Below are 16,078 nucleotides of genomic sequence, written 5' to 3' on the forward strand. Positions count from 1 at the left end.
AATGAAATTTGGAAATTTTAGAAAATAACTTTAAAACTAGTCCGTGAAAACTTTTCAAAATTATAATGTTGTAAAATAACTAACGCTAATTTATAAAACAGAAAAACTTAATAAAAGTTTTGGAAATTGGAAAGCTTAAAAGTTTAAATGAAATGTCAAGTGTTAGAGAAATTGGAAAGTTTTTTAAACTTGAAAAAAGTTTGGAAAAATATGAACATGTGAAAATAGTAATTTTAACTTTTGTGAAAGTAAATTTTTTATTTAAAATATTGAAAACTTTTCAAAATAGGAAATTTTAAAGTAAAAGTGAAATGCCAAAAAAGTTTTGAGAATTTCAAAAGTTACCAAAACTTGAAAAAAGTTTGAAATTTTGGATAGTAAGAAAACTAAAGCAGATTGTCAAAAGAGTTTGGAAAATTGAAAAGATTTGAAAACTTCAAAAAAGTTTGGAAATAAAGGAAAGTTCGGAAAAAGAAAAGTAAACATATGAAAATGATATTAGAAAACTTTGGAAAATAACTTCATAACTAATCCGTTGAAAACTTTTTAAACATTATAATATTGTAAAATGACTAATCAGCTGAATACTTTTTGAAATTAGAATATTATAAACTATCAAAAAAATTTGAAAAATTGTAAAATTATGACATACTGAAAAATGTTTAAGAAATTAGAAACCTTCAAAATTAAAGGGAAATGACAAAAGTTTTGAAAATTTGATAAAAGTGTAATAAACTAGAAATTTTGGTCAAAATTAAAGGGAAATGACAAAAGTTTTGAAAATTTGATAAAAGTGTAATAAACTAGAAATTTTGGAGAACTAAGAAAATTGCAAAACAAGTATTGAAAATTTGATAAAAGTGTAATAAACTAGAAATTTTGGAGAACTAAGAAAATTGCAAAACAAGTAGATAAATGTCAAAGTAAAAAACAGGACATTTATAAAAAACTTGTAAAGTTATAATATCTTGAATATTTTTTAAGAAATTGGAAAGTATGAAAATTAAAGTGAAATTCAAAAAATATTGAGAAAGGGAAATATATGCAAACTTGAATGTTTGAAAATTGGAAAGTTCAAAAAAATGTATAACAAGTTTGAAATTTGAAATTTTTTTGAAAGATATAATATAAATTTATAATTTAAACAGCGAAAATCCTTTCAAACTTGAAATTTAAATTTTTTTGAAAGATATAATATAAATTTATAATTTAAACAGCGAAAATCCTTTCAAACTTGAAATTTGTAATTTAAACTGATAAAAACCCTTCAAACTTGAAAAGGTTTGAGAAACAAGAAAGTTTGAAAAATTGGATAAAGTGAAATGTCAAAAAAGTTGGAAAAATTGGGAAGTTTCAGAATCTGGAAAATTTATAACATAAAAGTGAAATGTTAAAAAAAATTGAGATGTTGGAGAACTAAGCCAAATGCAAAAACAAGTTTATGTCATAGATTTAAAAGAAGAAACTTGAAAAAGATTTAAAAAGCTTGAGAAATTGGAAGTTTCAAAATTAAAGTGAACTCTCAAAAAGGTTGAGAAATTGAAAAGTTATGAGAACTTGAACGAGGTTTGAGAAATTGGAAAGTTTGGAAAAGATGTAAATATGTGAGAACGGCATTTCAAAATTTGTGAAAGTTATATTAATCAATTAAAACATGGAAAACTTTTTCAAAACTAAGACTTTCATATAAAATTTTGAAAGAAGTTTGAGAAATTGGAAAGCTTGAAAATTAAAGCAAAATGTCAAAGAAGTTTGAGAAATTGGAAAGTTCTGAGAACTTGAAAAAAGTTAGAAAATTATTAGTTATTTTCCATCCTCAGCCATAATCAGAATCCACAAGCAACTGATGATACGCTGAACCCTTTCCTGACCAACAAATTTGATGGCAGAGGCTGAACGACGAATCAAATTCTCGAATAATGTCAGGCGATGGAAATTAAAAAAGAACAGCAAGTAATAACGTCTTACCGCAGGTTTGAGGACAAGACGGAGTGGGGCGACCGAGTGGGGTGGATATACGGATCCGTAACCGAGGACATTGTAACCGGCTGTCGAATGCACAACCGCGGCTAGCTCTCCATCTACTGCATCACCAAGCGCGACGACTTCCGCGGGTACGCCCCCATCAACCTAACCGACCGCCTCTACCAAGTCCTCTGTTAGGCAACCGGCTCCGTTAAGATCTTCTCCCGCAACAATGCCCAATTCGTAAAGAATCGCTTACCTCAACGTCGGAATCTACCCCTTCACCTCCATCTTCCTCCTCGCCTACTGCTTCCTCCCCGCACTCTCCCTCCTCTCCGACCAATTCATAGTCCAAACCCTAAACGCAACGTTCCTCCTCTACCTCCTCACCATCACCGTCACCCTCGTGCTCCTCGCGGTCCTTGAAGTCAAGTGGTCCGGAGTTGGGCTTGAGGAGTAGTGGCGGAACGTGGCGGAACGAGCAGTTCTGGCTCATCTCTGGAACCTCCGCGCATTTGTACGCTGTGGTCCAAGGCCTTCTAAAAGTCGTCGCCGGGATTGAGATTTCGTTCACTCTGACCTCCAAACTCACTGCCCCTGATGATGATGATGATGCTGACGCCTTTGCTGACCTCTATGTTGTCAAGTGGACGTCGCTGAGCCCCTGATGATGATGATGATGCTGACGCCTTTGCTGACCTCTATGTTGTCAAGTGGACGTCGCTGATGGTGCCCCCAATCACGATCATGATGGTGAACCTCATTGCTGTGAAGTGGGGTTCGCAAGGACAGTTTAAAGCAGCGTGCCGCAGTGGAGGGAGAGGGGAATGGGAGAGGAGGACGAGAGAGAGGGCACAAATTTAATAATTTTGGGAGATAAGGGGGTTAAATACAAAATTTCTCGTCGGAGAAAAGTGTCTTATTGACAAAAAGTACGAGCTTTAATGCCTTGTCGTCGTCGGAGTTTTTAAAAATACCAAACTGGCAAAAGCGTTCGTATAAATATACGAATTTGGTATTTTAGCCGTTCAGAAAACACTAACTAAAGAAATACGAAAGTCAAAAAAACATGTTAAGCGAAAAGTGCTATTTGAAAACTAGAGAAGCTTGAAAGATATTTCAACAGAACATCATTTCAAAACCATAGAACAGCGTCATTAAGCAACCAGATTGAAATTTTCAAACTTCCAAAGTTTCAATAAGAAGTTAAAAGTAAATTTTGAACATATTTCAAAATGAAAGTGAAATGTCCAGAAGTTTGACAAATTGGGACGTTTGAAAAGTAGAAAAAACTTTAACAAATTGGAAATTTTGAAAATTAAACTAAAATTTCAGAAATTAGAACTTATGAAAACATAGAAATTTGGAAAACTAGAAAATTTGAAGAAAAAAAATGTGAAAATTTGAAAAAAAATGTGAAAATTTGAAAAAAATTGTGACTGTTATACAAATTATTTAGGTGTTGAAATTTTTTCACGATTAAATCTTTTTCTATTACTTATGAAAAAATGAAAAAAAAAGTTTGAGAAATTGCAATGTTTGAAAATTAAAATGTAGTGTTAGAAGAGTTTGAGAAATTAGAAAGTTTTGAAAAATTGAAAAAGTTCAAAAAATGAAAGATTTGGAAAAATACAAACATATGAAAACTTGTAAGTTCAAGAAATTGGATAGTTGGGAGAAATGCAAAACATGTGAAAATGGTAGAGAAATGCAAAACATGTGAAAATGGTAGAGAAATGCAAAACATGTGGAAATGGTAGCTGAACATTTTATTAAAGTTATTTCATTATATAAATCATCGAAAACTTTTCAAACTTCAAAAAAGTTTAAGATATTGGGAAGTTTTAAAATTAAAGTAAAATGTAAAAATGTTTGAGAACTGGAGAGTTTGAAAACTTGATTAAAGTCAAGGAAGTTTAAAAATTTTATTGTAAGTGAAATGTAAAAAAATTATGAAATTGGAAAAAGTAAAATGTCAAAAAAAAGTTGAAAAGTTTGGAGAACTACGCAAAATGCAAAACAAGTGCACTTATCAACTTATGTGGCGTGTAAAGAAACACATTTGAAAAAACATGGAAAATGTTTAAGAAATTGGAGAGTTTTAAAATTAAAGTGAAATTCGAAAAAGAGTAAGTTAGAAAGTTATAAGTTGAAAAATTTTTGAGAAATTAGTGAGTATGAAAATTAAAGTGAAATCTCAAAAAAGATTTAAGTTAAGAAAGTTGTAAGCTAAAAAAAGTTTGAGAAATTGGAAAGTATAAAACTTAAAGTGAAATCTCAAGAAACTTCAAGAAATTGGCATGTTATGAGAAATTTCTTTAAAATTGAGAAAATGGAAAGCTTAAAAAATGTAAACATGTTACAATGTATTTGAAAATATGTGAAAGATATATTAACTTTCCAAGATTAACTTTATTTATAAACTACAAAAACTTAATAAAAGGTTATAATATTGGAAAGTTTTTGAAAACTTGAAAAAAGTTTGAAAAAATGTGAACATGTGAAAATGGTATTTAAAACTTTACTAAAAGTAAATTTTTATATAAAATATTGAGAACTTTTTGAAATAAAAAATTTTAAGGTAAACGTGAAATGCCAAAACAGTTTTAAGAATTTGGAAGGTTACAAAAACTTGAAAAAAGTTTGAAAATTTGGAAAGTAAGAAAATTAAAGTGGATCGTCAAAAAAGTTTGAAATTTTGGAAAGCTTTGAAAATTTAAAAAAAAGTTTGGAAAAAAGGGAAGTTCGAGAAATAAAGTAAACAAATGAAAATGAAATTTGAAAATTTTAGAAAATAACTTTATAACTAATCCGTGAAAACTTTTCAAAATTATAATGTTGTAAAATAACTAATGCTAATTTATAAAACAGAAAAACTTAATAAAAGTTTTTGAAATTGGAAAGCTTAAAAGTTTAAATTAAATGTCAAGTGTTAGAGGAATTGGAAAGTTTTTTAAACTTGAAAAAAGTTTGGAAAAACATGAATATGTGAAACATGTGAAAATAGTATTTTTAACTTTTGTGAAAGTAAATTTTTTATTTAAAATATTGAAAACTTGTCAAAATAGGAAATTTTAAAGTAAAAGTGAAATGCCAGAAAAGTTTTGAGAATTTCAAAAGTTTACCAAAACTTGAAAAAAGTTTGAAATTTTGGATAGTAAGAAAACTAAAGCAGATTGTCAAAAGAGTTTGGAAAATTGAAAAGATTTGAAAACTTCAAAAAAGTTTGGAAATAAAGGAAAGTTCGGAAAAAGAAAAGTAAACATATGAAAATGATATTAGAAAACTTTGGAAAATAACTTCATAACTAATCCGTCGAAAACTTTTTAAACTTTATAATATTGTAAAATGACTAGTCAGCTGAATACTTTTTGAAATTAGAATATTGTAAAATATCAAAAAATTTTGAAAAATTGTAAAATTATGACAATGAATACTTTTTGAAATTAGAATATTGTAAAATATCAAAAAATTTTGAAAAATTGTAAAATTATGACAAACTGAAAAATGTTTAAGAAATTAGAAAACTTCAAAATTAAAGGGAAATGACAAAAGTTTTGAAAATTTGATAAAAGTGTAATAAACTAGAAATTTTGGAGAACTAAGAAAATTGCAAAACAAGTAATAAACTAGAAATTTTGGAGAACTAAGAAAATTGCAAAACAAGTAGACAAATGTCAAAGTAAAAAAAAACGACATTTATAAAAAAACTTGTAAAGTTATAATATCTTGAAAATTTTTTAAGAAATTGGAAAGTTTGAAAATTAAAGTGAAATTCAAAAAATATTGAGAAAGGGAAATATATGCAAACTTGAATGTTTGAAAATTGGAAAGTTCAAAAAAAATGTATAACAAGTTTGAAATTTGAATTTTTTTTGAAAGTTATAATATAAATTTATAATTTAAACAGCGAAAAACCTTTCAAACTTGAAATTTATAATTTAAACTGATAAAAACCTTTCAAACTTGAAAAGGTTTGAGAAACCAGAAAGTCTAAAAAATTGGATAAAGTGAAATGTCAAAAAAGTTTGGAAATTTTATTAGTTTTAAAATTAAAGTGAAATGTTGGAGAAATTGGAAAGTTTGAGAAACTGAAAAATTTATAACATAAAAGTGAAATGTTAAAAAAAATGGAGATGTTGGAGAACTAAGCCAAACCAAAAACAAGTTTATGTCATAGATTTAAAAGAAGAAACTTGAAAAAGATTTAAAAAGCTTGAGAAATTGGACGTTTCAAAATTAAAGTGAACTCTAAAAAAGGTTGAGAAATTAAAAATTTATGAGAACTTGAACGAGGTTTGAGAAATTGGAAAGTTTGGAAAAGATGTAAACATGTGAAAACGGCATTTCAAAATTTGTGAAAGTTATATTAATCAATTAAAACATAGAAAACTTTTTCAAAATTAAGACTGTTCATATGAAATTTTGAAAGAAGTTTGAGAAATTGGAGAGCTTGAAAATTAAAGCAAAATGTCAAAGAAGTTTGAGAAATTGGAAAGTTCTGAGAACTTGAAAAAAAAATTAAAATTGTTAGTTATTTTATTATTTAAAGTGTTAAAAACTTTTTGTAATTGGAAATTTTTAAAGTGAAATGTCAAAAACGTTTGAGAAATTGGAAACTTATGAAAATTCGGAAAGTTTGGAAACTAAAGTGAATTGTCCAAAAGTTTAAGTAATTAGGAAGTTTAAAATTTGAAAAAACGCTTAATAAATTGAAAAGTTTGGAGCAATAGGCGAAATAAAAAAAAACCAATCAACTTATGTCAAAATGAAAATAAAAAAGAAATTTTTAAAAAAAATTAAAGTTATACAAACTTGAAAAAAGTTTGAAAATTTGGAAAGTTATGAAAACTTAAAAGATTGAGAAATTAGGAAGTTTAAAAATAATGTAAACATGTGAAAATAATATTTGAAAACTTTCGTGAAAGTTATGTTAATTATTTAAACTGTTGAAAACTTTTCAAACTTAAGACCTTTCTATAAAATATAAAAACTTGAAAATAATCTGAGATTGGAAAGTTATGAAAACTTGAAAAAAATTTGGAGAAATTGGAAAGTTATGAGAACTTGAACAAAGTTCGTGAAATTGGAATGTTTAAAAGAAATGTAAACATGTGAAATTGTATTCGAAAATTAGTAAAATTCAAAAACAAAACAGCAAAACAAATTAAAAAAATTGATTACATGAAAATGAAAATAATACTTATTTATAAACTTGAAAAGACATGAATAGTATTTTAGATAATATGGTAATGAATAATTCGTGAGGAAACAATATTGGAAGATCATTTATAGATTAAATGTAAACCAAGCAACCATGCAGTATGGAGAGATGGTGAAAAATAATTGAGAAAGACAACACGGACACTAAACATCTGTTAGAAAATGCAAAAAATATATAAAAAGTGAAAAATGCCATTGGAAAACTTGAAACTTCTAAGGAATTTGCAAGTTACAGTAGTGCATAGTTTAAATTAGTTCGAAAGCGTATGGAAGAATCAAATAACTTTTCATGAGATTATGAAGAAAGAAATGCCACAGATTTGAAGACTTCTAACAATTACCGAAATGAAAAGTATAATAAACTGAAATGATAATTAGAAAAAATCATAAGTATTGGATATTATAGTAAGATTCCCTTAATATTTGTTGAAACTTGGAACTTTTGAAAACTTTTCAAAATCAAAACTTCTTTTATGTTCAGAAAACACTAACTAAAGAAATACAAAAGTCAAAAAACATGTTAAGCGAAGAGTGCTATTTGAAAACTAGAGAAGTTTGAAAGATATTTCAACAGAACATCATTTCAAAACCATAGAACAGCATCATTAAGCAACCTGATTGAAATTTTCAATCTTCCAAAGTTTCAATAAGAATTTAAAAGTAAATTTTGAACATATTTCAAAATGATAACTTCTTTAGGGACAAAAGAATAAAAGAATAAAAGAACAAAACAAAATAGCAAAACAAGCTAAAACTGCTAATACGTGAAAAATAAATTATTTCAAAAGTTGAAATTTTAAAAAGGAATGTAACGGATAGCAAGGTTCCATTGAACTAAACTTTTTTAAAACTCTAACTATTTAAAACTTGAAAAGGTAAATAAAATATGAAAATTAAATGAAATAAAGAACAAGTCAAATTTTGTTAAAGTGAAAATTAATATCTGAAAACTTGAAAAGCTTGAAAACTCGAAAAATAAAAAATTGTAAAGCTTGAGAACTCGAAAAGGTTGAAAACTATTTCAAATTTATAGTGAAATGTCATTAAGTAAGCCATTGGAGATCTTAATATAATTTTAACTATATAGTGAAATGTCATTACGTAAACTATTTGACATCTTAAATTTATTTTAACTTTATGGTGAAATGTCATTAAGGCCAACTACAAAGACATGTGTTCATGAAACAATCATATACAGACAACGTGAATACAAGAAATTAGCACCTTAAACATCCTAGCATATAACCATAATACCTTAATTAACTAGCATCACAAGGAAATTTGGACCGACTACAATTACATGAAAAGAGCAACTAAAAACCAAATATTAACATCAAAGACCTAGATCGACCGAGAATAAGTAGTAATAGCTACACAGAACAAGACCCATATTAACATCAAAGACCTAGATCGACCGAGAATAAGTAGTAATAGCTACACAGAACAAGACCCATGCAATTACAGGTTGAAGGGGAAAGGTTTTTAAACAAAAAACCAAGAGAATGGCATTTTCAGCTGCAGTTTATTGTATTTGGAGAGAAAGAAATGATAGAATTTTTAATCAAAGAAGCCATACATTTTCAGCTGCAGTTTATTGTATTTGGAGAGAAAGAAATGATAGAATTTTTAATCAAAGAAGCCATAATACTGAGCAGCTAATCAAGAGCATTAAAATGGAAATTCTAACCAACATCCTCAATAATAACAAGCTCTCATCTGAACATAAAGACTGGATTTTATCCCTAAAGTCTGCATATTGTTCCTGGATCTAGTTGCTGGTTTCTTTGTTCAGGTTATATACACTGTGCACATTGTGCACGTTTGGTAGAGATGAGCTTATTGATGCTTGTGCATAATGAATCAGGTGCTGAAAGCTTGAAGCCCCTCCCTGCAGATATTTTCGCTTTTCTGTGGGGTTATGTGCACTTTGGTTGTGTACAGGACTATCTGATTAAGTTCATGATAATCTGGTTCAGATAATACTGCTGGTAGTATTCTTGATTGCCTGGTCCAGATTAAGTATAGGGACCATAAAGAGAAGAAGATGAAGATGCTACTACTGGGAGTTGGCCCAAGAGATAAATCTGAAGCTAGGCACAGTGTTTGTGTGCAGGTTTTGTAACTGTTTCTTAGTTTTTGTTATAGCTAGGTCTTGAGCTTTAGCTATAGGTTTTGATTTGTTATCTCAATTACATGTTCTTGAGATTCTTGATGTACAAAAAAACTTTACATATTGGTGATGAATAAAAATTTTTCATTTACCAAAAAAAAAAGAACAAGACCCATGCAAATCCTTTAATTAAAATAAAGAAAGATATATACACAGGAAAATATCCAATAAAGAAAGCGAGAATAAACTCACAATTACAACACCGCTTGGAGTTCTCCTTCTACATCTGACCATTGACCATCAGCCCAAAAATCATCAAGTCGCAAACCAGAGACTCACATTTTGACCTAAAATTAGGAACAATTACTACAAAGAACAAACCCCAAAATGTCAAAACGATCAAATAAAGCAAGCATCTTACCGATCAGGACGCTTAATCTCCTTCTACTTCTGGCCGTCGAGCATCAGACCAAAAATCATGAGGACGTGATGATTTGACCCAAAATTAGCAGCAATGAGATCGGAGAACTACAGAGAGAGGAGATTAGGGTTTTCTCCGAGGGATCGGAGAGAAAGAAACGGGGAATTAGGGTTTTCTGAGAGAAGGGAGAGAGGGACATTTTGAGGAGCGGGTTTATTTTTGGGGGAGGATTTTTTCGGAATTAGGGTTTTTGAAGAACAATATGTATTTTATAGACCGCAGTTTAGCACCGACTCTAATCAGCCTCTCAACGGTAATATAATCGCACTAAGGAAACTATATCACGATCATCAGTTCTCTGACCGAATCTCTGATCTAAATGGGTGGGAATTTTCCAATGATGAGTTTCAACGGAACTACACTAAATAAAGAAACGGCAGCTGTTAAATGGCGAAATATCAGAGACCCCCTCAAGTTTAGGGGTTAACAAAAAAACCTCTTTCTTAAGATTTTATCAAAAAACTCTCATAACAGCGGCTTACTGTAATTTTTCAGATGAATAGGTATAATTAAGATTTTATCAAAAAACTCTCATAACAGCGGCTTACTGTAATTTTTCAGATGAATAGGTATAAAATTAAGTAGCGGAATATATTTTCAGTAAAAGATATGGTTCACACTTTAAGAGATTTTTTTAATAACATCTTCAAGTTAAAAGGGATTTCATAATAACCCCTATACTTAAAGGGGTTTTATGATTTTGTAGAACATATGGGGTTTGATAAACGTTCAAAGTTAGGGGGTTTTATCATATTCAGTCTGGTTAAATTACACTATAAATGGATTTTATTTGTCTTTTTCTTTTATGTGGCTGGCATGTGTGATTGTAACTTACATGTTAATTGGTTTTTTTCATATGACCCAATTTTAAAATAGGGTCATTGTATAGAAATCATGTTTGATCAATTAACACATAAACTAACTTTAAAGAAATTTTAATTATAATCAACCATTTGGGCTCACTTTTTAGTTAAATTTTCTCAGGTGACGCATCTAACTTCCATTGAGGATCATCTTTCCAATGTAATTGGTACTTTTCAGCTAATTATTATGGCAAAACCGTAAAAGAATTTAGCTCAATAACGATTTTAGATGATTGATTGCAACATAAAGTCTTTTTAACAACCTAAGATGGTTTTTCTACAATGATTCTATTTCAAAGGCGGTTTCTAGGAAAAAAAATATATTTAATTACTATTTTTAATATTTAAAATTTTTAACTTCTCATTTATTTGTTACCTCATTTATAGACATTAACGAGTAAAATAGACTCGAGCAATGGCGCTTGATTAGTGAGAAAAAGATTAAATAAAATAACAATAATTTATTAGTTTAAAATATATTGCATACCTAACCACATAGGGAAAAAATTGCAAGTTAGAGCAAGATATAACACTTTTACCATATAAGAAATGTTGAAACATAAAGTGGGTTTAAAATTAGTTTTGTGTTTTTTAAGGAAAAAAGGAGAACTGTCTCATTAACAACTTGCGTAGAAAACCCAAATGCATAAAACTATGGTCAAGGACAAGGAGTATAGAACACCATAGATATTATTAATTTAATAATTTTGGTCATTAGTTACAATGGAAATAATAAATAGAATAGTTTCCTCTAAGCATATGCAAACATCTTGAATTAAGAAAAATTGTTGTGCTAGGCTATGACAACTCCATTACTATCTCCCTTTATATGAGAAAATATGCAATGACGAATATCTTGTATCATGAGCTTGATGTCCATAATCATGGTTCCGAAACTAGTCACAGAATGACTTGCCTTGTGGATAGTCGGAATTACCAAAAGACAATCGCTCTCAACATGAATTTTAGAGAAACCTGCTTCTTTGGTGAACATCATACATTCGAGAATAACTAGAGCTTCAACTGTAATAGCATGTGTGAAAAGATGTTGTTTGAAAGTCCCTGCAGCCATAATCTTACCATGATCATCCCTAACAATAATGACCCTAATGCCTAAAAATTCTCTTGAAGTCGAACGACCGCCATTGTTGTTAACTTTGAAGCAACCTGGCTCGAGAGGATGCCACTGAACAAGCGGGGCTATAGAAATTTGGTATGATATTGTTGGTCTAAGGGTAAAGTTACAAGTATGTGGGTTTTAAATAAATAGGGAAAAGCTGGGGTTTATAGGCAAAATACCAATTTACGATTAGCGATGTTGTGGCATAAAAAACTCAAATACTGATAATAACACTTTTAAGCATTTAAAAATGCATTGCACATTTGACTATTTAAATATAGAAAAATAAAGCAAAGTATGATACCTTATATGGATTATAAAGTGAGTTTGAAATCAATTTGGGGTTTGGGTGGGTAAAGCTTTGATGCTATAAGAAATCATCTATGGTTCATCATCATGCCGTGACATTTTTGAAAAAAGTCAAGAGACCTAATTCTCCAACCATTTCGTTTAACAATACACTAAACAAATACTTCGGACAAAAATAAGGTTGCATTTGGATTCAATGATTTCATTTCAAATTCCATAATTGAAATCTGGAATTTGAAATCTATAATTTCAAATTCAATTCATTCGTTTGGGAAACATCCAAATTTGAATTCCAGAATTCAATTTGAAATTCATGTTTGGCAAACTTTAGAATTTTAATTTTAAAATTTTGAATTGAGTTGTTTGCTAACTAGTAGAATCCTAATTTCTGAACTAAAATTGTAGCTCGAAGATAATTTAGAAATAAGATACTCAAATTACATAAGTTTTGCATTAAAATTGGTGAAAATAAATGCCTCAAATAGTATATCACATATCCAACTAACTTGACATATAGATAAAATACCTTAAAATCTCAAATGCAATAATGTCAATAGTTGACCTAATAATCACCATAAAATAACCGAAATCATTCATCAATAAAACTTTGTAAACTCATCCACCACTAACCAAAACAATAAATAAAGTAGAAACTTCAAATTTGCATATAACAATTTAGCAAAGTAGAGATCCAAAATATCCAACAAATACAAACCAACAAAAGTTAATATTTTGCAGTTACATAGTGTCATGTTTAAGTTTATATAGTGTCATGTTTAAGTTTTCTCTCGCACTAGTTTCTTTAAGACTTTTACATCTAATTCAAATAAGAGATTTTTTCTAATGCTTGTACACTTTCACTTTGTATTTCTTTTGTAGTTTCGTCCCCTCGGTTCAGAAAGTCTTGTTTTGCGAGTTCTTGAATCACCTGAAACAATAACAAGAAGACCAAAAGGGAGGGATGTTTTCAGCAGAGCTGTTCCGTATATAAAACCATGCCACCAACAAGTCCAAATACTACCTCGACCAATAAATTACTGAAAGTAAGAAGAAAATGGAATGTTCGACAATCTCAGAAGAAAGAGTTGACTGATTTCAGGAACATTACAATACAAACTGAAAGATTAACCTTTTGATATAAGAGAACATATCCACTCAATGATAACTAATGTCTATCTTTACCATAGAGCCACTTGGTTGATTGCTGGAATTGTTGAAGAAGTTCATCTTAAGCATGTTTCTGTAATTTAGCACCAAAATTCTGTTTGATCCGACTAACCCTATTTTCTAATGGCCAACGTGACAGCCAATAGTATGAAAGTTAAATCTACTTAAGAAAAGCAAGAAGCAACCTGTCGCATGGTGTGCAGTGAAAGGTCTTCCCGTATCAGTAGCTTGGTGAAAGTCTTCTTCTCCGCAGCATCCAAAACACGCCATATATCCAATTAAGGAAGTTTTTCCCTAAGACAGCAACTTTCCTACTTATAACCAAGAAAGTGATGCTGGAGGAGGGAAAACACAAATGAGTCACTAATAACAATATGGGAAAAACTCACAGTAGACAAATACAAATTTTATATCATAATTAGAATCTCTGACTAAGATAGACTAACAAAAAACATACTTTTCAAGCTGACAGTAAAAACGAAACTGTTTTTGAATTGAAAACTAAAGTAGGGGAAAAAATCGAGACCACGAATACTTGTCTCAGACCAACAATGAATATCCATGAAACAATAACCTCTTATGGTGCACGATACATGGGCATTATAGTACTCCTGTTACAGGTCTCACTTTTCCAACAAGTTGTGGTACATTAACAATCACAATAGTCTAGTCAGTCGAATTAAAGGAAAAGCTTCTCCTTGCCATTGGACCTTTCAAAAGGGGAAAAACATAGTAGATACTATAATTTATAAAATCCAATAAGAATTTGAAAATTTATAACCCTTTATTAGATAAGAGCACAAAAGCATAATATTTCCCCCAAATAAAACTACTCTTTTGATTCACAAAGATCACTAATTCGGCTATCTGATCAACATTTCCCGCTGAACTTAAAAGCATTGAGTGATTTTTCTAGGTCTTGATCTAATCAGTCATTGAGAATCATAAGATCAACAAGTTCCGATCAAATATATAGGGCTGAAAAACTCCGCTTGAATAAATGACATACCTCGTTAAAGAAGGAGATTGATATTCTTAAAGAAGGCAGAGATCACAACCATCAAAACCTCACTCATAAAATGCCATACCTCGTTAAAGAAGGAGATTGAAACTAGATTTTCTACCCTCCGAATGCACTTCAAGAAACTCAAGCATGTCTAATGTCCATTTCTACAGATACTAGATTTTCAAAGAACATTGGTCATCAATATTAGCTCAATTTGCACTGAGCAACATTCAAACATTCAACAAAACTTCTACTACTAGTTTCAAAATGGACAATAACACTAGAGAGAAGAACTCACATTATCGAATCCAGCAATGTTTTTGTTCTCGACGAAGAACTCCACCGGGGATTCTACAAGACAAACAAGTTCACCCTCAAATCACTACAAGTCACAGATCGATTGAAGAGAGACAAGTTGAAAAATGAAAGCTGAGGAGGAAATTACTTTGCTTTAGCACGCTCTCCTTGGTCTTTTTGGGCGTCTTCGATCGACCTTTCTTTGGCTCCTCCGGGCTCTCGCTGCTGCCCATCCATGCCCATCCAGAGATCGACCGCCAATAATATGATTGAGGTGCTAGGGTTTGGGTGGAGATCGCCGGCGGTAGCTAGGGTTAGGGTTTTGGCAGTGGATCGAGAGGAAGAAAGTTAGGGCTTGGAAAGCGGAGAAATGGCGGGCTGGGTTTTTCGCTGGCTGGGAGGGAGCTCGGTAGAGAAATCAATCGAGAGAATGGAGTTTGAATCTAGAATTTAGGGTTTCAGTGGAACTAGAGATAGAGGATCGAGAAGTTCTCACCGTTTTCGATGATCGCCGTCGTCGTCGGAGGTGAAATTAGGGCTTGCAGGTGAAACTGGATCTCGTCGTCGTCGTGGTCGCCGTAGCCATCGCTGGTTGAGAGCATACGTGGGGAGGGAGATAGATCGCGAGAGCGGGAGGGAGGCGGGGGGAGATCGCGAGAACGGGAGGGGGAGAGAAGAAACAGGAATTGCAAATGACAGGCTATCCATGAGATTTAGAATTATGGGCCTTGTATAGGTTTAAAATGTTAACGGATTTGGCCAAATATCCAGTATTTAAATTCTTATGGATCCAAACAATACAATTGAGTCAAATACACTATTTGAAATAAAATGCTGGTTACCAAACAGGCCCTTCGGAATTTTTACAATAAAAATAAAGCAAGTTACAACAAAAAACATTGAAAATTACACAATATACAAAACTATTTAAATGCAAATCTTGTTTAAGCTACTTCAGTTGAGATTTTTAAATTTAAGAATGAGTTTCAAAGTGAATTAGTAAAAAATAAATTGGGTAAAACTTTAGGTTATTGGCAATAAAACCTTTTCAACAGTGAGTGAGTTCAATACTAAGGATAAAATTTAGGTGGAGTAGTGAATAAGAGCGATTTTGATTGTAATTAAAAATTAATAGCAGAACTAAGGATAAAATTTAGGTGGAGTAGTGAATAAGAGCGATTTTGATTGTAATTAAAAATTAATAGCAGAAAACTTTGGATTACATGTAAAGATCAGTGAATAAGAGCGATTTTGATTGTAATTAAAAATTAATAGCAGAAAACTTTGGATTACATGTAAAGATCCCTTTTGAGTGGAGGGATTTCAAAATAGCAGGGAGTGGCATTTTTAGTTTGTAGTAAAAGTACCTTTGGTGAGGGTAATCCAAAAATAAATTGGGAAAGACTTTTAGTCAAGAAAAAACCTTTACTTTTCTAAAACCCTAACAAGTAAAGGGTTGTATTGTAGCATGAATAGTAGAAATATATAGTGTAACCTCCTTTAGTTTTAGTATATAGATAAACAAACAAAATTGGTC

At 30.6% G+C, this 16,078-nt stretch overlaps 1 long non-coding RNA gene and 1 pseudogene across 4 annotated transcripts; one reads left to right on the forward strand and one right to left on the reverse strand.

Moving 5' to 3' along the window:
• On the forward strand, positions 1,850–2,891 carry LOC109826500 (annotated as a pseudogene).
• LOC109825927 lies at positions 12,716–15,250 on the reverse strand. Of its 4 annotated transcripts, none has more exons than XR_002243135.1 (5): positions 15,038–15,250; positions 14,690–14,935; positions 14,543–14,595; positions 13,424–14,417; positions 12,716–12,999 (listed from the first exon to the last, which is right to left on the reverse strand). It is a non-coding gene; the product is annotated as an uncharacterized LOC109825927 (long non-coding RNA). The 4 variants fall into 4 exon arrangements; XR_002243133.1 differs by having other exon boundaries at positions 12,760–12,999; positions 13,424–13,573; positions 14,327–14,417; positions 14,690–15,246; XR_002243132.1 differs by having other exon boundaries at positions 14,690–15,250.

This window comes from Asparagus officinalis, chromosome 10 (assembly GCF_001876935.1).
Source record: "Asparagus officinalis chromosome 10, Aspof.V1, whole genome shotgun sequence".
NCBI lineage: Eukaryota > Viridiplantae > Streptophyta > Magnoliopsida > Asparagales > Asparagaceae > Asparagus > Asparagus officinalis.